The sequence below is a fragment of the Camelus bactrianus genome, chromosome 3 (genome assembly GCF_048773025.1).
Source record: "Camelus bactrianus isolate YW-2024 breed Bactrian camel chromosome 3, ASM4877302v1, whole genome shotgun sequence".
NCBI lineage: Eukaryota > Metazoa > Chordata > Mammalia > Artiodactyla > Camelidae > Camelus > Camelus bactrianus.
Window position 1 is genome coordinate 14,364,040 of NC_133541.1, and position 24,856 is coordinate 14,388,895.

The following is a 24,856-nucleotide window of genomic DNA, read 5'->3' on the forward strand; positions in this document are numbered from 1 at the left end:
GAAGACCAGTATGACTAAAACTGTGATTACCACATGTGAAGTTTTATTATTTCTAGGCACATGTACAAAGTGTAAGGAATATTTAAGAGCAATTTTTTATTGGCAAATTAATTTTTAAAGTATCTTAAATAGTCTCATTTTGTTTTGTTTCCTTGAGAAGGTAGAAATCTTTCGGCAATTATATCTACTTTGTTTCACTGAGCTGCAAAAAGGGCACAAGGATCTCAATTATTTTATGATCAAAACATGTAACTGTGTGTATACATGTATAGACATAAACTAACACAAGGTTACATTAATGACAAGATATATTCTTGATAAGTACTGTTACTTGCATATCAAGCAACTGAATCATATCCTCTTCTATGAAAATTATTGAGGATTGAAACATGATTACCCAGAAACTAGCACAACATTGTAAATCAACTATACTTCAATTTAAAAAAAAGGAAGAAAAATGATTACCTGAGCTGCTGGGTCCCATGTGACAGAACCGTGTGTTCTGGCCAACGATATATAAGTGGAATGCCACTTTGGAGCTTCTGGGAAAGATTTTGCTTTTCCATGAAAAGATCAGCTGCTCTTCTTCTATCTTCCTGCTCTGAATGTGGTGATGTGAGAAAGTGATGGTTGGACTTACGGCAGCTGTCTTGATTGGGACCATGAGATAAAAAGCCTAAGAATAAAAATACATCATATCTGGGATGAGAGAAGATGGAAAAAAGATAAAAAGGATAGGGAAGAAAACCTACCTCTCTGATGACATCACTTTGTTACCTCATCAGATTTGGAAACACTTACCTCAGGTTTCATCATATGTGAGATAACTGAATCTCTGCCTTGCTCAGGCTTTTTTGGCAACTGATTCATTGCAACATTTTCCTGACTCTCCCAATCTCACGTGCAGGTAGGAAGTAATAGCAGGTATTAAAACCCAGGTTTTTATTTTTTTTTATTTTTTATTTTTAAAATAGACTTCATTCTTTTAGAGCAGTTAAGGTCCACAGCAGAACTGAGCAGAAAATAGAGAGTTCGCACATAGCCTTCCCCACCCGCACATATATACTCCCCTGCCCTCAACATCCCTCACCAGTGTGACATATTTGGTGGAATTGATGAACCACATTGGCACATTATTATCAACCAAAGTCCATAGTTTACATTAGGGTTCACTCTTGATGTTGTGCATTCTATGGGGAAAACCCAGGTTTTTAGACTGAAAGCCCAATGTTTTCTTGGCCTGGCTATCTTTCCACATAGTCATAATTTGGGAAATAAATACACAAACTGTGAAGTAATAACATATATTATCCACTGTGCAGACTCTTATTTGAAGCCTTATTTCCCTTATAAGCCTCTGGACTCACTCTGCTCGTGTCTGCCACGTCCTGGGAGTGAGTTTTTCTCCATCATCCTTTATTTCCCTTGTCATCAAATGGTCTTTTACCTCATTATGACTTCGGCAAGTTACTGGTCTTCATAAGAGGGTAATTTATATAAACCTCTCTGCATATTTCACAGTCTTGCAGAGTCGGGAGGGGCGTGTGGGGTGGGGCTCCACTTATTACCAGCATTCCGATTTTTTTTTACTAGTGGTTGTTACATAGGTGTTGAATTTTTTTGTGTGCGTTGTAAACTTTTAATAATGACGACGAATAAGAAAACAGAATCATTTGTGAAGTTAATAAAATCACACAGGCGATGAAAATTTGGCGTGCAAGCATTCATCTGAGAGAGAAGACGGAGGCTAGAGGATTATAATCATGATCGCCTGCCCGAGTGGCTTGTGTCTCAGCTGCAGAGGGGCAATAGCTTACTTCGGTTCTTGAATAAGGAAACATTTTAGTGTAAAAGTGAAGTACATATGAATTTAGTGTCATTTTAACCACAATTTTTTTCTAGGATATATGATGTATATATAGAAATTATATAGTGAATAAAGGCCCATAATGAGATATTACATTTCTGCCTGACTTTGTCTCTAAAAAAATGAGTGTGCTTAACATTTTTTTTTTTCAATTTGCAGTGGTAACAGCCTCATATATCATTCTCCTTCAGCTGATTATCTCTTTTGAGACATCAAGTGTTAAAGATCTGTATGTAGATACTTGATATGTTTCTAACCATAGGATTACTCATGTACTCAAAGAAACCGCTGAGATTTCCCAGTCAGAGCAGATGGCCAAAACAGGGACGATGAGTCCCTTAAGAGTGAGGCTTTAGGAAAAATGTGAAGGCCCCCTGAGTTATTTGTAAAATCGAGTTATAAGGGAGCAGAGTCGAGATCTGCAAAGATACTGATTAAGGGCAAAGTGACTCCTAAGCGAGTGGAACTCAACTCTTGGTCAATTAAATGTACCACTGTGTTTAAGGAAGAGTGTGTGCAACAGATGAGGGACTGAGAAGCCATAAAAGCTTAAACAGAAGAAATCCAGAGAAGGAGATCTTTGTGCTGTTCAACCAAGACCTGTCTGAGAGAGGTGTGTTCTGAGCCAGGGATACACTCTATTTCCAAGGGAAGGCATGTTATTGTTGTCATTGTTATTAATCTATAGCATGTATTGTCTGTTTTCAATGTCACATGCTGCATACTTTGTATGTATTTTGTCATTTAATCCTCATAAAGGCTCAAAGAAGCAGGCACTACAGTTATCCCCATTTTGGAGGTCAAGTGGCTTGTTCAGGCTCCTACAGATAGGAAGCCGCAGTGTTGGGATCTGAGCCTCGTTTAGAGAACCTGTATATGTAGCCACAATTTGGCAAGTTTATGAGGATGGAAGGGAATTCTCTCCTCAATTTTGCAAAGAGGAATCTGAGGATTTGAGGTTTTGTGACTTGCCCATCAGCATGTGCTGGAATTAAGACAGTTATTCAAGGTCTCTTAAACCTTAGTCTCATGCATTTCCAGCATACCAGGCTACCTCTTGTGCATGGGGAAGTCACTGAAGAGCAGACCAGTGGAGATCAGACTGCCTTCAGGGCTGGGGCAACCTTGGAGGACTGCGCTCTGCGGAAGGAAGCAGTTGTGCGTAGCTCAGACTTAAGGAGTGGAGAGTTATTCTCCATCTTCTCGAGGGCTGATTATCTACATGAACTGTTTGGGATGCTTCCGCCCGAGAGCTCTGTCTGTTCTCCCCCACTCATTTATTTATTCAATCCTGTAGTTATATCAGTATAAACTTATGGGTATTTATTTCACACTTTGGGTTATAATCCAATAGATTTTATTTATTTTCTTGTTCAAATTGTTCAAACTTTGGCCACTGGGAACTCGCTCGGTTGGCTCTTGTGTCCTTTTGATACGCCCATGATTCTGGGTTTTTTTTTTTTTTTGAGTACATTTTTGCTTTTTGGCACTACAAGATGCTCATCTTGACTATTTCCTGCTTTAGTCCTAGAATCAGACATTTCTCCAAGGAGTCCTGGTTCTTTTTGTTGGAGAGTGGTATTAGACACCAAGATCTAGGTGGCATGAATCACGTTTTATGCATTTTAAATTGTAGCTAATGCTAAGAAGTCACCACTCGGCTGCTCTCGGGGTGGGGGTCGGGGGTTGGTGAGTGGAAGAGGTCCCAAGGAACTTCAAAGGTATCTGATCTGTTTCTTAAACTCAGTGCTGGTTGCATGGGCTTCTTCATTTTATGAAAATTCATCAAGTTGTATACTGACGAAATGTGCATTTTCCTACTTTATGCTCTGTCTCAATAAAAATACATCAAAATGGGGGGAAAACAAAACAAAAACTAATAACAAACACTTGTTGGGTATCAGGAAGACAGGATCTGGAGTTTGAATCCCTGGGTTCAAATAATTAATCAGTGTTACAATCTTCAGTCAGCTACTTAACTTTTTTTGTCTCTCAGTTTTCGTTATGTATAAAATAAAGACAGGGTTATTATCTGCTATAGATGGCTGTTGTGCTCATAACACAGTCTCTCTCTCTGCATATACACATACACGCACATATATACACATATATGTATACGTGTATGTATGTGTCTATATACACATATATGTGAAGGTATGTATATATATACATAAAGAGTTAATCCGCATCATTTGCAGAGTCTTTGTTTGTGAATTTGCCTACTTGCTAAACGTGACGTGTAATGCCCAAACCGCTACGTGTGGCACTCTGGGGCCATGTGTGGTCACACACAAGGTGGCAACAGATTAGAATCCGCTGATGCCCAAGTTCCCAGTGAGCATGAATGAGGCCGTGCTCCGCCTGCTAGTCTCAGCTTTTATAATGTAAAGAAGTGTCCTTTTCTCAAGATATTTAATGCCACGCTTTTTCACATTTTTGTGCTTTTTTGTTGGTGAGTTCGCTGTCTAAAATGGCCCACGATGCAGGGCTGACGTCCTTCCTATTCGGCGTTCCTAAGTACAAGGAGGCTGTGATGTGCCTTAAGGAGAAAACAGGTGTGCAGATAAGCTTCGTTTAGCCACGAGTGATGGTGCCACTGGCTGTGTGACGAATATTAATGAATCGCCAACATATATTAAATAAGGCGCCTTTAAATAGAAACAAGATTATGTATTGATCTGATAACGAATACGTTGTGACTGGATGCTTGCAGGAACCTACCCTGTGTTATCCCTAAAAGCAATGGCTCATTACTTACTAGTTTAGTGTTTGTGGTGCCTTCATAGAATATAAGGACTACAAATCGTGAGGATGAGTTGTATATACGTACAGATAGGTGGATACGGATGTACACACATGTATGTATATATCTAACTAGACAGACGGATATCAATGTATCGTCGACTTATCTGTACGGATATGAGAACAGCCTGTCAATACAATCAGCCTTAACCCCTGTGTTAGCTACGATTGTCAAGCTATCTGACTAGGCTGCTCTCCAACCCACGACTCCCGGGAAAGATGTGGCTGAGTCTTTGGGCTCCGAGTAGCACTTCTCCCCTGGGGTGCTGAAGACACAGTGATGAACAAAGCAAGTCCCTCCTCTCATGGAGCTTACGCTGTATAATAAGTCCAAAGGCCTGTTTACCACTGTGTGCACACCTAGTGTCTGGCACCTAGTACCTAGAAAGTACTCAGTATTTTGTAAACTACCTAAAAATCCCAAGGGAAGTGTGAGAGTATGATGGAAAAAAAGGGAAGTTCAAAACTAAGCCACTGTATTAGGCAAAAACAGACAAGTAAACAGATGCGTACCAGGTAAGAGATTTTTGTAATGACTTGTTTTTGCCCTTAAACTTAATTTTCCATGAGTAGATATCCTGGGCTCACCATAAAGATGGATAAACCTATCTAATATAGGGAACGAATACATACTTTAGCTTTCAAGTATATGAGTGTGATATTTCTATTTTTTTTCTAGGTTTAGAAAGCAAATCTGTTCTGATGCTTTACCAACTAAATACATGTTCTGATTGTTCCAGTTATCCTGTGCCAAAAAAAAAAAAAAAAAAGCAAAAACGGGCTTTCCCATGTTTGTTACAGAGATTGAACTTACCTGGTGTTGGTGAGCCTTGGAAACGAGCCACTTTTCAAAGCTTTCTAGGCAATTTGAATCAGGTTGCTGAACTCTGAAAAAAATCCTACAGCCGACTTTAGAAGACCAAAGAACTCAAAACATACACACTCTGGGCTATTGCAAAATGCAGCACTTAAGCTAAAATGAGCTGTACTTAGAGCAATGGAGACACAGATCATATGAGGGTGGATTTTAATTGAAGGGAAGCACAGAGAGGGGACATTGTCATGAACATTCTCTACACAGGACAAGGGTAAACCGAGTTTATTTCAATAAAAGTGCACAGTTTGGGGAGTTCTGTGAGGCAGGATCATTTCTTGGAATTTAGGGGAGGCTCAGAACCACCTACTGGATGTCAAAACCATACAAGATTCTCTGCTACAATTGTGCCAAAGTAAGCGTGATCCTGGAATTCCTCTGGGCAATCTATTTGGACAACCATCAAAACTATCACCCAGATGTCTGGTTTCTGGGCGAAAGTTCTGGAAAGAAGAATCAGGAAGCTCTCTTTAGAATGTATGAGGGTGAAGAGGTAAGGGAGAAAGCCTGTTTAAATTAAATCAGATCTCATGTATAAACTGGCTCAACTGTTTCTAAAGCCCCCTCTTATCCCTAAAATATAATCATCGTGTGAATGAAACGTGATATTCTTATTTCATAACAAGAATAATTTTCTCCACCAAAAAATTAAAACATACTACCAGTATGCCAACATCATACACTGTTTGTGCTATTTCCTCCTTGACAGGCAGAATTAAACCCTTCCATGGAGGGGGTTTTACTCCAGAGCTAACCAAACATCAAGGTAACAGATTTATGTGTGTGGTGGTGCCATGAGGTAAGTGCCCAGCAATCCCTTTGAGAAAATCTGCTGTGGGGTGGGAGGCTGACGAGCAGTACTAACACCAGTTCTTTGCTGCAGAAGGCAGGTGTCCTTTGATGGGTAAGCTCTGCTCCAGGGCTCACCGTCAACCTGGAAAAGATGCTCGCAGAGCCCACTGCAGGCTGAGGCTCCCTCTTTCCTTTCTCAGGTGTCAGAACTGCAGCTCAGGCTGAAGACCGTCTCCAAAATATCCCTGCCCTCTCTCTCCTCCCCTCTGTCCTTCACTTGGATTTCCCCTCCACTCGCACCACAATCTCTCAACTATCTAATTGCGTCTTCATGTCTAATTCTTGGAGACCCTGGACTGACACACATGAAAAAAAGGTTTTGCTAAGTAAATAAGACCCAAGGAGGACAGAAGGGGATGGTATATATATTTCTTTCTTTTCTTTTTCTTTTTATTGAAGTATAGTCAGTTTACAATGTATCAATTATTTCTGGCATACAGCATAATGTTTCAGTCATATATACATGTACATATATGCATTTTCATATTCTTTTTCATTATAGGTTACTACAAGATATTGAATATAGTTCTCTGTGCTACACAGGAGAAACTTGCTGTTTATGTATTTTATATGAGTTATATCGTATGGTTTTTTTTTTTCTCTTTCTGGCTCACCTTTCTTTGAATGATGATCTCCAGGTCCATCCATGTTTCTGCAAAAGGCATTATTTTATTCTTTTTTATGGCTGAGTAGTATTCCATTGTATAAATATACCACATCTTCTTTATTGAGTCCTCTGTTGATGGACATTGAGGTTGTTTACATGTCTTGGCTATTGTATATAGTGCTTCTATGAACATTGGGGTGCATGCATATTTTTGAATTAGAGTTCCCTCCTGATACATACCCAAGGAGTCACCAGGTATTCTCTTGACTGAGGTCCTGATGGAGCTGTTAGAATTGTCAAGTAAGACAATTCTATTGACCTCCCTTCTTGGGCTGTGCCCAGGAAGGACAGATGACCCACTCTGATTTGGACTGGGAGCCAAGGATCCTGGCTCCATGTTGGAATATTAGCCCATTTGGGGTGAGAAGGAATAGACTGAGATTTGCACAGCCTTCAGCCGGCCCCAGGTGAGAAGCCAGTTTAGTGAAGAAAGACAGAGTTCATATGCCCAGCTCTACCTTGAGTTTCCTTCACACTTTCCATTCAGATTCCAGGGATCCTCTTTGGGACCCTCTCCTTTCCCCCAAGGCTGCCTGGGATGCTCATTTGACCAGCATCCTCTAGATGGAAATACTAGAATTGCTGGGTGTCACACCTCTCATAGGGGCAGATCAGGACTTCAGACATTTCCCTTGGTTTCTAGCTGGAAAAGTCCCAATTTGAAAAGCAGATGTAGTGGGGTGGGGAGCAGAAGGGTCATGGGCATTACCCCAATATAAGGCACAGTGACATTATCAGTCTTATAACCTGTCATCTGGAAATATCAGCAAATAATGGTAAAAACCATACTGGCTTTTCTGCCCAAGGGACCGTGGAGACAGACTCTTTGCCCCCACAGCAGCCCACTTTTTTCTCAACAAGGAGAGGGAGAATTGGCCAAGTTGGCAATTCAAAGTCAAGTTCTACAGACATACATTTATGAGTTACCTTTTCTCAGTAATGGAAATACTTCCTTAATTCAGGAAGGCACACAGAGTTAGGGGTTAGAAGCTCTGGTTATTGCACCAACCCACTGCGTAGCCCTCTCTGCCCTCTCCCCACCTCAGTGTCCCCTGCTGTAACATGGATTGATCTGTGACACTAGTGTGTGTCCTACCTCTGCCATTTTCATAAGGCTGTACTGTCCAAGTGAAAGATGGGCACAGAAACCATGACGAGAAGAAAGCATATTTGAAATCAGGGTGGTCCTCATTAATCCGGTTAGCTTTTTTTACTGGTTCTTTCAAAAGAAAACTATTTTCATAAATATTTCCTTTGAAAATCCTTGCTTATCTTAAAGACTTACTAGATCATCTTTCTCAGACATGGAAGCACATTATTCTCTGCTTAATCTGAAGTTTGATTACCAGGCACATTCATCTAAAAAAAAAAAACAACAACGATATTACTTAAGTCAAACTTTATACAGAAGATAGGTCACCTATTAAAAAAATAAGTAATTGTAACATGCCTCATAATTTTTTCCAGGATTATGGTAAATATATTCTTTATTTTTTACTTCCCCAAACCATTAGCTACCAAATAGAACATTAGATTAAAAATTTTTAATTAGAAAGTTATTTAGAGAAAAACAATACAAATCTCAAATATCTCATATTTACCTCCTTCTGGAACTCTGAACACTAAATTTTGTTAAAAGACATATAGGACATATGAAGGACAACTTAGGAAGGACAGCCACTTGGGGTTGCAGTAAATAAAGCAGGCTCCCTGTTCAAGTTAAATGTGTGTGATTATCTGAAAGCTATTTACAGTTCCCATAAAATACCTTTCTCTCTGTATTCATTGCTGCAAGGATTGAAAAGGGAGGTCTAATATTTTCTGCTTTTAATCTCTTTGCCAACTATCAGTAGCTGGTGGAAAAAAGAATAAAAGGAAGAAAAGAAAGCAAGAAAGCAAGAAAGCAAAAGAATCACTCCGATTTGGCCTTCATGATCCCCTATTGCTCTGTCTGCAAATTGCACTGAGATCAGGCAGATGGGAGGCCAGCTGCAGCCACACAGGATGGGGCCCGAGGGACCGCACACAAAGCAGCTGGCACTGCTGGGACCCTGAGCCAGCTTCTTCTGCCTCTGATCACCCCCAGCGCGGCTCTGTCTGGTCTAGCATCAGTCACACCCACCAGCGCAGACCTGAATGGTTTGTCTCAAGTCGGGAATGTTAATAGAAGCTGATTGTCCGAAGCCAGCTAAGAACCTTTTCACCATTGTTTACTTCTAACGTGTGCCTTGTTCAGCAGCCGCTCTGTGACGAGGCCACCTCAGCGATAGGAGAGGGGGAGGGTGCTCCCACGGATGCTTTCCTACCTCAGGGGAAGTGATTTACAGAAAGGACTTGGTAAATTGTAACCTCCTTTCTGAAGGAATACCCTCTGAAGTGAATGAAGAGGCTTGCCTTTACAAATAGGTACCTACAATAGGCACCTTTTCCTTCACACCTCAGAAACAACTTACTATTGCTATTTCACAAATTAATGGAACGCAGAGCTATTATCCCAGTAGCTCTCAAAGTGTGGTCCCTGGACCAGTGGCAGCAGCATCACCTGGGAACTTGTTAGAAACGCAGATTCTCAGGGTGCACCCAAGACCTACTGAATTGGAGGCTGAGGGTTTGGGCCCCAGGAATCTGCATTTAGGCAAGCCCTGCCGGTGATTCTGACGCATGCTGAAGTCTGAGGACTACTATTTTATGCCTTTTGTTTGTGTTTCTATAATAATATTGATATTTTTCAAATTCATGTTGTCAAAATCAACATTTTCAATTTCACATCTGCAAAACGTCCCATCTTACTAGCGGCTCACGGGGCCCCATGTCACATCTGTTATGTCATAGGCTTTACAGCTTCAGACAGCAGATGTCTTTGGTCTTGCGGCCACCTCTCTGGCTCTAGGTTAGACATCCGTCCCCTGATTCTTCTCTTTCCTCACAGCAACCTTCGGATTCCATCCAGGTTGATCACTTAATGGGACTTTACACTTCTTTGGGTCATAAGATCCGTAAATATGCTTTCCCTTGGTTTCTTAAGACCACTGTATTTGGAGGAATCTCAAATTAAGTGTTTTTTCTATTAAGTAATTTAAAAAAAATCTGGATTCGATCCTGAATTCCTTTCATGATATTGAAGACTTACGGACTTGGATAAATATTCTACAAGATATTCAGTTGAATTTTGGCTAGTTCACTCAGCTTCCCCTGCCCAGGCACAATTTATAAAGCCATTCCAGCAACACATACACGTAAGCAAGCATTCACGCGCAATTGAAAAATTTCAAGTTCGCAGGCTTTAAGGGCCTGCTTTCCATTTTGTCTTCTCCCAAAGGATGACTTTTGGGTGGAGTGAAAGGAGAAGGGCTGAAAGTTCTTTCCTTCCTTTGTGGATTTTCTTGGGGAAGTGAATGGCTATTAAGAATGGCAAGTCAGAAAAAAAAAATTCCTAACTTTCACAGTGGATTTTATTGGTAACTGTTTCGTTTCTTTTTCCTTCCTTCCTTCCTTCCTTCCTTCCTTCCTTCCTTCCTTCCTTCCTTCCTTCCTTCTTTCCTTCCTTTTTCTTTCTCTCTTTCTCTCTCTCTTTCTCTCTCTCTTTCTCTCTTTCTTTCTCTCTCTCTTTCTCTCTCTCTTTCTCTCTTTCTTTCTCTCTCTCTCTCTCTCTCTCTCTCTCTTTCTCTCTCTCTTTCTTCCTCCCTTTCTTTCTTTCTTTCTTTCTTTCTTTCTTTCTTTCTTTCTTTCTTTCTCTCTCTCTCTCTCTCTCTCTCTCTCTCTCTCTCTCTCTCTCTCTCTATTGAAGTACAATCATTTACAATGCGTTTATCTCTGGTGGACAGCACAATGTTCCAGTCATGCATATACATACGTATATTTGTTTTCATATTTGGTAGCTGTTTCTAAACTGGGGAGTGTTTAAAAAGTTGTAGCGCTTAAAGAGAAAATTCTAGCTTCCATATCCAACTAGTTTTTCACTCAAAATGTATTAATCAAATCTTTGACCCCTTACCATGGGTCCGCAATGGTTCCATCTGAGGTATATGGGTGAACCAAATAAACACCTAGGATAAACGATAAATAATATATTAGAAGTGTATATAATATTCCAGAAGAGACAGCAGTGGAACTGTTTCTATGTGCAGACATTTCAGAACCTCCCTGAGACTTAATCACGGGGGTATTTCGGGGGATTGCTCCCACCACCCACAGACTGTGATTAGCTTGGGCTTTGGCCAGGATTTGTTGGCCCAGGTTTCTGAGTGTCCACTATAAACGAGCCACCTCAGCCTGCGCCAGGCGAGCAAGGCCACACAAGCCTCAGGAAGGTTCCGCCTGTCCGGGGAGGGCTGCTCAGAGGGGCCTGAGAGGACTGCTGCCCGCTCCTCCCGCCCCGCAGCCTCCCTGCTCCTGACCGGGAGAACCTGATACCCTTCAAAATAGAGAGTATATTGATCTGTTTTTGAGGCCACAAATGCCAAAGCGCTGTCAGCTAATGTGACTTCAGAAGGTTAAATATGGCTTTGGAAAGAATTACCGGCGGCCCACAAACGTTTTCTAGGTGATCGAATATGCAGACATGGAGAATGAAGACATCCGGGGTGGGTTTCTGTGCCCCCAGATGCGTCTCTCCAGGCATACGTCATGTCCTTTGTGTTTTATCTGGGTCTGCAGCACCCTGTGTCTTCATTAGACAACGTCATGCCTGGAAAATTAGGAAAAATGAGAGGAAAAGAGAATATGTCAAAGACTGGAAAACAGTTCCCTTTACTTTTATGAATTATACATGTATTGATCAGTAAGCCTGCCTCTCTCCCATTGTGCTCCAGAGGGTGGTTCGGGGGTGGGGAGGGAAAAACGAAATAGAAAGAGAGAGGGGGAGGGGAGGAGAGAGAGAGAAAGAATGGAATATGAACCCTTTGGTAGTGGGATGCAAAATTCAAATTTCTTGGGTTAAAAACACCAAGAATTTGGCAATACGTTACCCAGCGACAGATTTAGAAACTTCTTTGTCATTTGATCTTTCAGCTTTTTCCTCCTCTTTCCTTTTATACACCATGGGCAGTAAAAATAACTTGGTTTTCATGTTCAGTTCAGTTTTGCTCCCTTGTCTTTCATGTGGTGGTAAGTTGCGCTCGGCTTGAATTTACAGAAAATACCTCAGGGAAACACTCAGATGGTCTAGCCTTGGAATATTTTCTTGATTTCTGTTTAATAAAATTTATGTGACTATGGACTGAATCATATTAAAGTGGAGTTTTGCTGAACATTTCAGCCTCAGAAAACCTGGGCTTGAACTTCAACTGTATCTCCCAGCCGTGTGACCAGTAATCATGTTACGTCACCTCTTTCCGTTCATAATTTTATGTGTAACGTGTTGGTGATCACATGGCCTGAGCTTTCCCAGCATTGTTTGGAGTGTGATAAGAATAATATGTGAATTTGCTCTGCAAACTAAAAAGTCCACCAAAAGTTGGTTATCAATATTAAAATATTTCTAATATTTCAAAATTAAAATATTACATTATTTGAATATTACCATTAAGAGAGTATCTTTTGAGAAAATTTCTAAAGTTGAGTTTGAAGCTCTCCTTGGAAAAAAATGGACATAGAAATGATAGGATGTTCTTTTTTTCCTTGGACTTAGGCTTTTGTACCCTGGAGATAAACTGAAAAGGAAGGGGAAATGTTTCTGAACAGGCATATGGATAAGTAGCTACTTACGTGTCTTTGATTGATCAGGCTGCTGTAATTGATTTATGCCCATTTTACTGCTTGTGTGAAGTCTGTGCACAAATGCGATGTTAGCACATAATTCCATTATAAAAGTGTGAATTATAGGTAATTAAAGGTTGTGAGTCTGAAAGGTGTTGCTTCCCAAGAGGTACAGTTTTGTGGGATCACATTTCCATTATGTGTGTTAGTTCTCAGAACTAAATAGGAACAGCCTCCCACCCCTCAACAGTCCCACCAGCACAGTGGTAGGAGGGTACTTGGTTTAAGGAACTTGCTCCTGCTGGCTTTCATTTTGGGGAACAAAATGAAAAATGAAATGCTGTATGTCCAGATGATCATACCTAACAGTGTACAACGTCCCACCTGCTACAGGCAGAAGAAAGTTCTGCTGATCCTTCCTTGGGGTACTCTGACTTATTTAGAAGATGGGGCAGGAACAATGTTCTTTCATGTTCTGTCCAGGTTTGAGGGTCTTGTGGATGCTTAACAATGAATAAACTGTCCATGACACTGTGAAGAGATTCCACCAGTTGTTTGCTCGCTTCCTGAATGAATACTCAGCCTTTGCCAGATCCCAGGGAACACAGCACTCTAAAAATCAGGACAGGAGAAAGCATATTTATTTCATTGATGAATGGCATTAATTGCAGATACAGTGAGTAGACTCAAATCAAGAAGTCTTGTGGTTTGCCCTTTCCCCCAGCTGATGCTCATTGACTTGATGCTTTGGAATATCTGAGAGAGCAAAAGTGCTTCTGAATGAACTTCTTTGTGGTTATAACCCAGCTCCATCTCTTACTGTGGCACTTGGGGAGGATTTCTTAGTCTTTCTGACCTCCGTTTCCTCATCTGCAAAATCAGAGCAGGGCTGTTGCAAGACTTCCATCAACTATTATATTTAAATATCTTAAAGCATATCTAGAGCATTATAAACATTCACTAAATGGTAGCTATTATTTACAAACTTCAGAAAAATAATTAAAGCAAAGGAATCACCCCATATACTGAAGACCTTTTAAAGCCAGGAGGAAAACAACGTCTTCTGTTTGGCATTTGTGTTATGGCCTGTGGCACAATTATTGTTATGTTAATAGACTTGCTGGAATAAAGGGCATTGTGCTAGGTGAACTCTGCATCACACTGCATCACAGCCTTTGCCTTTATTTAAAGAAGGATACTGAAAGGCAACAATGAAAGAAATACTGATTGGTAACAAAGTTTACATATGTATTAAGCAAGATAGGCAATCCTCCTTAGCCAATTTATTTTCAAGACACAACCTCTGCTGTTGCTCAGCTGTGCTATACGCTGCATGTACATTACAAATGGTATGTTACCACGGCCTGAGAGCTTCTCTCTGATACATGGGCCATTGCTGCTGGTATCCAATCCCTCTTTCTTTTCTTTTTCTTTTTCTTAGTTTCCTTGTACCATACTCTTTTTTTTTTTTTTTTTTTAAACCTTTTTCCTTCTCCCAGTCCTGTCTGAGGTTGCCAAACAAAGCTACAGCCTCTGTCGGGTTTCCACTACCAATGCAGTGACAGAAATAGAGATTAGCAACCTGTCAGAAGAGCATGCTTTACTAAACAAAGGAAAGATGGATAACTCGCCCCCTCTAAATGGCAGAGCCACTGCACATACCTTTTGTTTGAATGAATTGTGGTTTCCAGTGATGGCTGATGTTAGAGTTCTGCTGCAAACAGAACTTACTTACTTTTGTAATTCTCCCCGACAGAGCATTAATACCGCAAGTGCTATCCCTGACCTAGGCAAGGGACTCCAAAAAAGGGAAGTGGCAGTGGGTTATGTTCCTGCTGTTCTACAGTTACACATTTCTCATGGCTCTTTGGGCAAATGAGTGGAGATACCCATGGACATAATTATGACAAAGCAAAGGAAGGAATGGCTATGCTTCAAAGCAATGAAACTGATGGAAGAAGAATCCATGTAGACGTCAGCACTTCTGAGTGTACAGGTGCTGCTGTGAGTGAGGACCAGAATCTACCGTGTTTGTTTGAGCTCTTCCACAGAGCAGGGGACTCAGTGCCCAGGGAATATGTTGTGTGCATAGGCACAGAAGGAGCGGAAAGAGAAGGAAGCAGTTGCCAAAGAACAGGGGACTAGGACTCAGCCGGTCTTGAAAAAAGCTCAACTTCTTTCCCAAGTTTTGTTTTAACTGTGAGTAAAGCCACAGCGACTCCCTAGACATTGCCAGGGAACCTTCCTGTTATAATGAATTGTCCTTCTCCTTAGCTTTCAGTCGTGTTATTTTATACTTCATTCTCTAGTTAAACCGGCAGCCTATCCCTCAGATGCTGTTTCTTCAAGTTGTATGGCTGCAAAGCCATATTGTCCTTATTCTTTCCTTGGACAGGGGTGTTTATGTGGCCTCGGTAAGTTCACCCTGTTGAGCAGAAGTCAGAGACTCTTGCTATCGGCCTCAAGATTCAGCCAGCATTTCTACCTGTTACAGAACCTAAGACAAATTCTCCACGTATGATTTTTCTGCTTCCCATGATCCTTAAAAAGAGATGGAAATTGATCAAGATGCCGGGAGCACTCAGTCATCTTTGTGACAGTCTCATCCTTTGTGCTGCACATTTTAGAACCAGGACATAGTGGAGCCCTTCACTCCATCTCTTGCTTCAAGACCACCCCGAGGGTGTATGGGATCCTGGATACATATTTTTCATGTGGGTGCTTTATTTAGATAATCAATTTCATTTTAAAATGTTTTGCAAAATTCGTGAACATCTGAGGCAGAGTGATTTGTCACTAAAGTTTTAGAATGATGAGTAGAAAAGAGGTACCGATGTATTTGTTTACTGACCAGTCAGAACACTTGATTTTTCATGGTATCTAGACACTGTCTCAGTTTAGATCCGGGAATCAGTTCTTCATATTCTTTGTTGTCAAATGTGCTGTTACTGGGTAATTTCATATTTCCCACTGAGGGAAAAAGGTAACAACACTTATTATTCAAGTCCCTTAGCTCTCAGAACCTGTCTGCACTGAAATTTTATAGCTCTTCTTGGCTAAGTGTCCTGATGCCATTTGTTTCACATTGGTTACACCATTATTCATGGTGCCGCACCATCCATCCTGCTCCCTGTGAGACTGGCTTCCGATGGCTCTTTAAAGGTTGTTCCTGTGATTCTTTGAAGATGACCACAAATGCACACAGTATACAGGAAAATGTGCACAGTGATTTATTTTATGGCCGTGTTAAATTTATCACTTGGCATTTTATAGCGTATATATATATATAGAACACTTTCCAACTGTGTCGTCTCTTGAACCCTTGAGGCCGCAGTCACAGCAGTCCTGAAATGTGATCTCTTTCCTTGTTGACTGCACCCCTGGTTTCTACCCACCATGGCCAGTGGGGCAGGTCGGGGAGGGACCTGTAGGTAGAGCAAAAGTCATCCAACTCATACAAGGAGGCCCTGACCCCCATGTGGCTCAGCTGGGCCTTGGAGAGCACAAAGTCACCACATCAATTGGAGGCAAGAGAAGACATGGACTAGAAGGGCCTGCTGACGTGGTAGAGCAACAGTCTCACCTCCTGCTTGGAGCAGATGGGTGTGGCCGCCCCCAAGGACTGTGTCACATGTGGTGCAGAGCCTGCGGAGCGATGAGGTAACTGCCCTGAGTGCCCGCAGCAGGGGGTGCCATTTTGGGTGCTGAAAACCAGAGGCAGCAGCACGGGGGAAGCATGGTGGGTGACTCGGGATGCAGGAGACCACATATGCAGTTCAAACTCAAGGGTGGGCTGTAGGCTTTTGGGAGCCCAGAGTTCTGAACTCATCCTGTGTCCATGTGACTGAGAATCACTCAAAATCTGAGTGTCAGCACCCTTCCAGTGTAGCCCAGTCTCACCCCATCCCATGAAAGCAGTTCTGTGCCTGTCAGCACTTTGGGAGCAGTACAATTGGTGAGCAGCACTCACCAGCTTGCCTTCTGGAAACTGCAGCCCAACTCCAGGGCCTTAGGATGACCCCGCAGGCACAAGCTTTAGAGCAAATCAGGGCACCGAATCCACTCCATGCACAAGATGGAGGGTTGGAGAGAATCTAAAGGAGAGAAACAGAGACTGGGCACATGCCGCCCTCCGCCCAGGCTCAGGGCCACCAGACAATGCTGCCAGCTCCAGTCAAGCCCCAGCACCAGGGCAGTGCGGGTAGAGTCGTCAAAATTTCATGGAAGGCACAGGGGAGTGCAGGGCTCTGAGGCACAGGGATCCAGGCAGGAGTCCACCTTACCTGGGTCTGAGGTTAGTATTACCTTCTGTTTGTTACCTGAGAAAAAGGGAGTGAAGAGAATAAAACAAGAGGATAGATTTGGAAGGGATGAGGTAAAGTGTGAACTGTTCTTGCAAGTCTGAGTCCTGAGATTGACTCTTATTTAAGGGATTGAAAAGTATTTAACCAAAGAATTTAATTCATAAACAACAACAATAACAATAACAAAAAAAAAGCTCTTACAGTGAAAGTTCAACAATTCTGCACTGGAAGGAGAAAATGCTATACAGGACATTATTAGGTCAACTGACTGAATTAGAACATGGCTGGTAGATTAAATAAAATTATTGCGTCAGTGTGACTGTATGAAGTTGGTAACTGTACAGTGGTTATGTAAGAGACTATTCCTGGGGGGGAGGGTATAGCTTGGTGGTAGAACACATGCATAGGATGTGTGGGGTCTTGGGTTCAATCCCCAGTACCTCTGTTAAAATAAATAAGTAAATAAGCTTAATTACTTCCCTCCAAAACAAAAACAAAAACAAACCAAATAAAATAAAAAAAAAAGAGAGAAGTTTCCTTTACTTGGGAGGCATACTCTAAAATATTTAGAGGTAAGAACCATGTTCAGAAAAAAAGATCTGTCTCTCTCTCTCTCTCTCTCTCTTTTCAATTATTATCCATCTATCTATTTATCGGTCTGTCTGTCTTAGTTCTATAGGCCGCTATAACAAACTACCATAAACAAATTAAATAACAAAGCTCTGTTTCTCACAGCTCTGGAGGCTGGAAGTCTGAGATGAAGATGCAGGCCTGGCGGGGTCCTTGGTGAGGTCTTTTGCCCTGGTTTACAGCTCTGTTCTCACATGGCAGAAAACAAGCCAGCTGATTTTCTGGCCTCTTCTTATTAGGGCACTAATCCCATCTGTGAGGGCTCCACTCTGATGACCTAATTACTTCCCAAAGGTCTCACCTCCAAATACCATAATTTGGGATTATGGTTTTAATATACAGATTTGGAGGGGGGCACAGGCATTCACTCATTGCTCTATCTATCCATCTACCATCAATCATCTGTCATCTACAGCAAATAGGGTAAACTTTTAACAACAGCAGACTCTGTGGAGAGTAAATAAGTGGCTTTGTGACTTAAAGAAATGGAAAGGCATCCCGTGCTCTTGGATTGGAAGAATTAATATTGTTAAAACGGCCATATTATCCAAAGCAACCTACAGATTTAATGTGATCCCTATCAAATTACCCAGGACATTCTTCACAGAACTAGAACAAATAATCTTAAACTTTATATGGAATCACAAAAAACTCAGAATTGCCAAAACCATCCTTAGGAAAAAGAACAAAGTTGGAGGCATAACTCTCCCACACTTCAGACAATACTACAAAGCTATAGTAATCAAAACAGCAGTCAATTAATCTTTGACAAAGGAGCCAATAATATACAATGGAGAAAAGACAGGCTCTTAAGCAAGTGGTGTTGGGAAAGCTGGACAGCCATGTAAATCAATGAAGTTAGAACATTCCGTCACACCATACACAAAGATAAACTCAAAATGGCTTAAAGCTCTAAATATAAGGCATAACACCATAAAACTCCTGGAAGAGAATGTAGGCAAAACATTCTCTGACATAAATCAAACCAATGTTTTCCTAGGTCAGTCTCCCAAGGCAATAGAAATAAAAGCAAAAATAAACAAATGGGACCTAATCAAACTTAATAAGCTTTTGCACAGCAAAGGAAACCGTAAACAAAATGAAAAGACAACCTACAGACTGGAAGGAAACATTTGCAAACCATGTGACCAACAAAGGATTAATTGCCAAAATTTACAAACAGCTCATACAACTCAATAAAAACATACAACCTAGTCCAAAAATGGGCAGAAGACCTAAACAAAATTCTCCAATGAAGACATACAAATAGCCAATAAGCACATGTAAGATGCTCAACATTGCTAATTTAATCAAAACTACAATAGCTATCAGAATGGTCAGAATGGTCATCAGTAAAAAGTCCACAAATGATAAATGCTGGAGAGGGTGTAGAGAAAAGGAAACACACCTACACTGTTGGTGGGAATTTAATTTGGTGCAACCACTATGGAAACAGTACTTAAATAACTAAAAATAGCATTGCCATATGATCCAGCAATCCCACTCCTGGGCACATATCCAGAGAAAACTCTAATTCGGAAAGATACCTGCACCCTAATGTTTACAGCAGCACAATTTACAATAGCCAAGATATAGAAGCAACCTAAATGTCCATTGACAGATGACTGGATAAAGAAGATGTATATGTAATAGAATATTACTCAGTCATAAAAAAAGAATGAAATAAGGCCATTTGCAGCAACATGGATGGACCTAGAGATGATCATAGTCAATCATAGACAAAGACAAATATCATATGGTATCTCTTATATGTGGAGTTTAAAATACAATACCAATGAACTTATTTACAAAACAGAAACAGACTCACAGACATAGAAAACAAACTTTTGGTTACCAAAGAGGAAAGGCTGGAGGAGGGAAAATAAGGAGTTTGGAACTAGCAGATACAAACTACTCTATGTAAAATAGATATATAACAAGGACCTACTGTATAGCAAAGGGAACTCTACTCAATATCTTGTAATAATTTATAATAAAAAATAATATGAAAAATATCTATGTATGTATAACTGAATGACTTTGCTGTACACCAGAAATGAATACAACATTGTAAATCAACTATAGGAAGGTGATCTTTGTACTATTTATATTTTTTGCAATTTTTTATAACTTTGAAACAATTTTCAAATAGAAAGTTAAAAAAAAGTAACCACAACATAATGTATCAATTCTGGTAAAGTTAGACATTATAGTATTTCCTTTCCACTTCTTCTTTCTTTTCTTTCCCCCTTTCTTCCCCTTCCCCCTTTCTTCCCCCTCCTCCTCATTCCCTGTCTCTCTGTCTCTACCTCTTTCTGTCTCTCTCATCCCCCTTCCCTTTCTCCCTCCTTCTGTCCTTCCTTCTGTATCATACAGATGAATACAGTTAGGGAACGTTTGGCTTACTGACATGTTCTACAGACTGAAATAATTTTAGATTAAAGAATTAAAGGAAAACATTGGCTAGATCCAGGATAGGTGCTGTGCCTGGGAGAAATGGCAACAGAGATACAAGATGAGGTAAGGTGATCCAGAACTCGTCTTTGGTTGTCCGTAGCTTGAGTAAAATAATCATGATAATGGCTATACCTTTACAAAATTTACAGGAAAATCCCTGCTTTATTTTGATTTTAAAAATGACCATATGTCTACACCAAAATTTGTCAGGGTGTCGTAGAGGTTAGTAATGCGGGCTGAACCTGAATTTAAACCCAGCCTTTTCCATTTACCACCTGGTTGATATTGGACAAACTGCTTAACTTTTTTGTTCCTCAGATTCCTCATCTCTTTTTAAAGTTTTTAGAAAAAATGGCAATAAATGCTTCAACATTAGCTATTACTAGTCTCAATCTTAATAATATTTGTAGATGATGTAGTATTTTTAACCATATATTATAAGATGTCATCAGTTTTGGAAATAACTTTTGCACAAGCCTGTGGAAATAGAGGGAAAAGGAAGAAGTCAACAATTCACTCCCCGGTTCTGCTCTGATCCATCTCTTTGTAGGTCAGGTGGAATGTGGGACACGCTACTATTGAGATGGACTTTGCAGATTTCAAAGGGAACAATAGGATCCCAGAATAGCAGAGGTCAGGTGGCAGCACGTATTTGCTTATTTTTATCACAATAATAGATGCTGGATGGTTAGTTTTCGCCTGTTTATTTCCCATGCTGATGGGCTGTGTTTATTTTGTTGAGATGGGGGCTCAAATTGAACACAACACTCTTTGCCTTGTTATTTTCGATGGATAATGTTACCAGTCTTGCCCATCTACAAGTGGAGATGGCTTGTCAGTCCAGTGGGGCTCCATATACACTAAGTACAACCACATTTTATTGGTGGATCTTTTCCAGGTTGCTTGCTTGGTGCTTTTCAAAATGCGCTGAGTAGCTGTTTGGGATTTGTCTCTGCTGACTCCACTGGGCTCAGTTTCAAATCTCTCCTAATCCACTAATGAACCTTTATTAAAGTGGGAGAGAGGTTGAATCAGTCTTTGGACACATTATTAAAATAAAGTTGGAGCAGTGAAAAGATGAAAAGAGAACAATAAAGGAACACTTGATCTCCCTTCCATATCCTAGTCAGTCTTTTTAAATCTGATTTTTTTTGAGAAATGTCAATATTAGTAGGTTAATTTTTATTAGTCTTTAATTTTATTTTTCAAGGCAGCTCTATGAAGAGATGCTCATTCATCAAACTTTCCCCGTTTTTGCTCTTTTGTGATTTAAAGTTCAGGTTGAATAGGTTGATTGCCCATGAGAATTTAAATGATTAAGTAAGCAACGAAATGCCAACCTTTTATTATTCTGAAAAAGTGTCTGCTTGATCAGTTATTATGAAGCACCCTGATGGTTATTACTGCCTTGGTCCCAATTCCTCTGCTACCCACTCATGGTTCCCTGTGTCTAGGACACCCTGAGTCTGTAATGACTTATGCTGAACTGCAAAGGAATCACCATGTACCTTTTCAAAGATGTCCACTCATCCTTAAAGTCACAAATCAAGGAAGAGATGGCTTCCAGATATGGAATTCAACTTCTGACACCAGACAGCCTTTATTCTGAAATGTCTCTGTTTTTCTATTAAAATTGTTCACAACTTCTGCTGGTTACTTACTCAAATCTTGGGCAAACAACTTGTGTTGGACCAGGGGGTGCACTGATGAATGTTTCAGAATTCCTGGCCTCCCAAGGAACTTGCATTCTGCCACGTAATTTATTTTATAAGAGGAAGTAATAATAATTTTTAGTCATTGAATTAAAAGAGAAAACCTCAATGAAGCATAATATTGTGTTTAGTACTTGTTTTTGTCAGTTCCCATTTCTTCATTAGCTTATTTTTGGGGGGGGTATAGTTAAGTTTATTTATTTATTTATTATTTTTAATGGCAGTACTGGGATTGAACCAAGGACCTCATACATGCTGAGCATGGGCTCTACCATTGAGCTGTACCCTCCCTACTACATTAACTTCTTAATTGGGGGAAAAATGGCCATTACACAAATCTATTTTCAAATTTAGCCGTGGGTATTTGATTTCTCCTTCTCTATCTATATATTTTTATCTCTCCTCTTTCTTTCTCTACATCTGTATCTTTATTTTTATATATATATCTTTAGATCTGTATCTGTATCTATATATAGATACATATAGATAACATATATCTGTCTTCATCTCTGTCTGTGTATGTAGATATTTGTTATTTCTTTTGGATGAGCTGTATTGTTTATCCATGAGAAGTTGCTAATTAAATCAGTACTTTTTCTTGTCCTAACTTAAAATTATATAGCATTTGATACTTGAAAGAATGCTTTTGTAATACATTATCTCATATAATCTTTACTGGGAAAAATGATTATCTTCAAATGAGAAAATAGTGGCTCAGAGAAGTCATTTGTTTAAAGTCAGAAAGCTAGTTAGTCATCTTAGAGATCAGCTGTCTGTCTAAAATCAGCAAGCTAGTTAATGATGACACTGAAGTATAAAGAAAATCGTTAATTGTCTTTCTATTTCATGTATTTGTTCTATAAATAGTTGTTGAGTCCTTCTGTACACTAGGTATTATTCTTGATGTTGGGATTCAGTGGTGAGCAAAAGAGAGGAAACCTCTTGGCTTTGTAGAGCTTACATTCTGGTGAGGGAGACAAGAAAGAAATCACACTATGCAGAACATAAGAAGGTGATAAGGAAGCTGTAGGAAGAAACTGAGCAGGATGGGGATAAGGAGTCTTGGAGAGTCATGGTTTATAAGTTAAGATAAGAGGGTCATAAAGGGAAGGAGATATTTGGGAAGTGATTTAAAAGAGGCGTGAGAACAAGTCACAGTTGAATCTGGAGGGATAGCAGGAGGAATGAACAGTGCAAAGGCACTGAGGCAGCAGTGAGCCACATGTGGTTGGAACAGCATGGAAAAGGGTTCCATTGGGAGGTAAGATCTGAGATGTGAGGTGTTGGGGGGTAGGGGCAGGTGAAGGTGTGGGCTCAGCAGAGGGTGCTGGCCCTGGAGGCCACCATAAGGACTTTCCTTCTTCTCTGGGTGATATTGAGGTCCGTTGGGTGGTTTGAGCAGAGGAGTAAACATGCTTTATTATCTGGCTTATTTTAAAAAGGATCATTCTACTAAATGCCTTGAGAAAAAAACAGCAGGAGGGCATAGGTGGTCACAGGGGATCCCAGTTGTAAAGGTTTTGTAAACTGGGCATATGTCCAAGGAGCAGTGGACGTATGCTCTCAAGTTCTGTAGTCTAGCTGGGGCTTTTTCCACAAACTGTTGGGGGATCTTGAGACAACTACTTAATGTTTCACTAGAAACGGAAATAAAACTCAACAGTTAGAAAATGAGCCAATTTCCTCTTACTCCCTATGATTTGTAGCCTGCTAGGATCCCTGAGTTTGGTTTTCTTTTCACTTTCTAATGCCAGAGTGTGTGTCTGCTCACCCCACCTCCATCCTCACGGGCTGTTTATTATCAGCTCTGACTTCCCTTCCTGACCTTCCTCATCACATGCGCAACGGACAATGGCTGTGCTAGGCCCTGAGTCATTCTGGAGTTGTAGGTTGCAACCCACAGCCTACGCCTTTCATTAAAGCAGTCAAAACGGAGTTTAGAGATATTTTAAAGGTTAAAAAAAAAGCAACTTGAACAACCTACCTAATCACTGAAGTATTTCATATTGCAGAATTTATAGTCACCGTGGAAGACAGACCACTGTGCCGGAGTTCTGGGACTGGGCTATGCCATGTGCATCCGTGTATCAGCTCTGTTTTGGTTTCATTTCACTTTAGTTATTTGATTGGGTGTCTGCAAAAGCCCGTGTGCACATTTTTATGAGCCTTGGGACAATTTACTGCCAAGCTTGCCTGAACTCTAAAATATGCTTCTAGTTTCTGAGAACCACAAATTATTTACCAAATAAGCAAGGAAATAGAGGTCATTGAGTTCACTTCTTACATAATTTTAAACTTCCTTTCTGAGTACTGACATCTCCCAGCAGTCAGAGTGATGTGTTTTCAGGCAGAGTCAATAACAAAGCGGAAGGACTAGGAAGTGATAAAAGGGCTAACTGCTATCCTGCTCTGTTTGCTTGCTCTTGATGCTAAATGCCAAGAATCAAAGCTAGAATAGTGGAAGGTACATAGAAAAGAATCCTTCCTTTTCAATTTTATTGTGTTTATAGAGTTGAGCAGGAAATGCTGATAATACTCTATCTTGTGGGAAGTAAATTTATTTAAGGTGAAAAATAAGTACTTCCCTAAAAGAATAAGTAATCATTAAAATGGAATTAGAAAGCAGTATAGAAAGTAAATCTTCCGAACACGAACTGGTGTCAGTTTCTTCCAAGCTATTTCAAGAGTGACTGCACATAACTAGCAAATATATTCAGCAGAAAAAAGAAAGAGTGATGATGAAAGGGTGATTCTATGAAATGTAAGGGGAATAAGTAATGACCTTCGATCAAATGAACAGGATAAAGAAGGAGGGAGTGATAAGTCCTGTGTCTAGTTTGGAACGATGATAACTCAGTTGAGTGAAGTGGGAAGATAAGCATAGATAGTTTGAAAGTTAGGAATTTCTTGATAGTTGGCAAATTTCTTATTGTGTAGATTTACGTATGATAGATAGTACATGGGTCCATCCAAAGGAGCTAGGATAAAATGTCA

The 24,856-nt window shown here is 40.4% G+C and overlaps 1 long non-coding RNA gene across 1 annotated transcript; it reads right to left on the minus strand.

Annotated features, from left to right (window-relative positions):
• Window positions 1–6,770: 6,770 nt before the first annotated feature.
• Window positions 6,771–23,955, minus strand: LOC123617460 (uncharacterized). The gene is made up of 5 exons (XR_006725602.2): window positions 23,847–23,955; window positions 13,144–13,371; window positions 11,582–11,749; window positions 11,057–11,108; window positions 6,771–8,421 (listed from the first exon to the last, which is right to left on the minus strand). It is a non-coding gene; the product is annotated as an uncharacterized LOC123617460 (long non-coding RNA).
• Window positions 23,956–24,856: the final 901 nt, after the last annotated feature.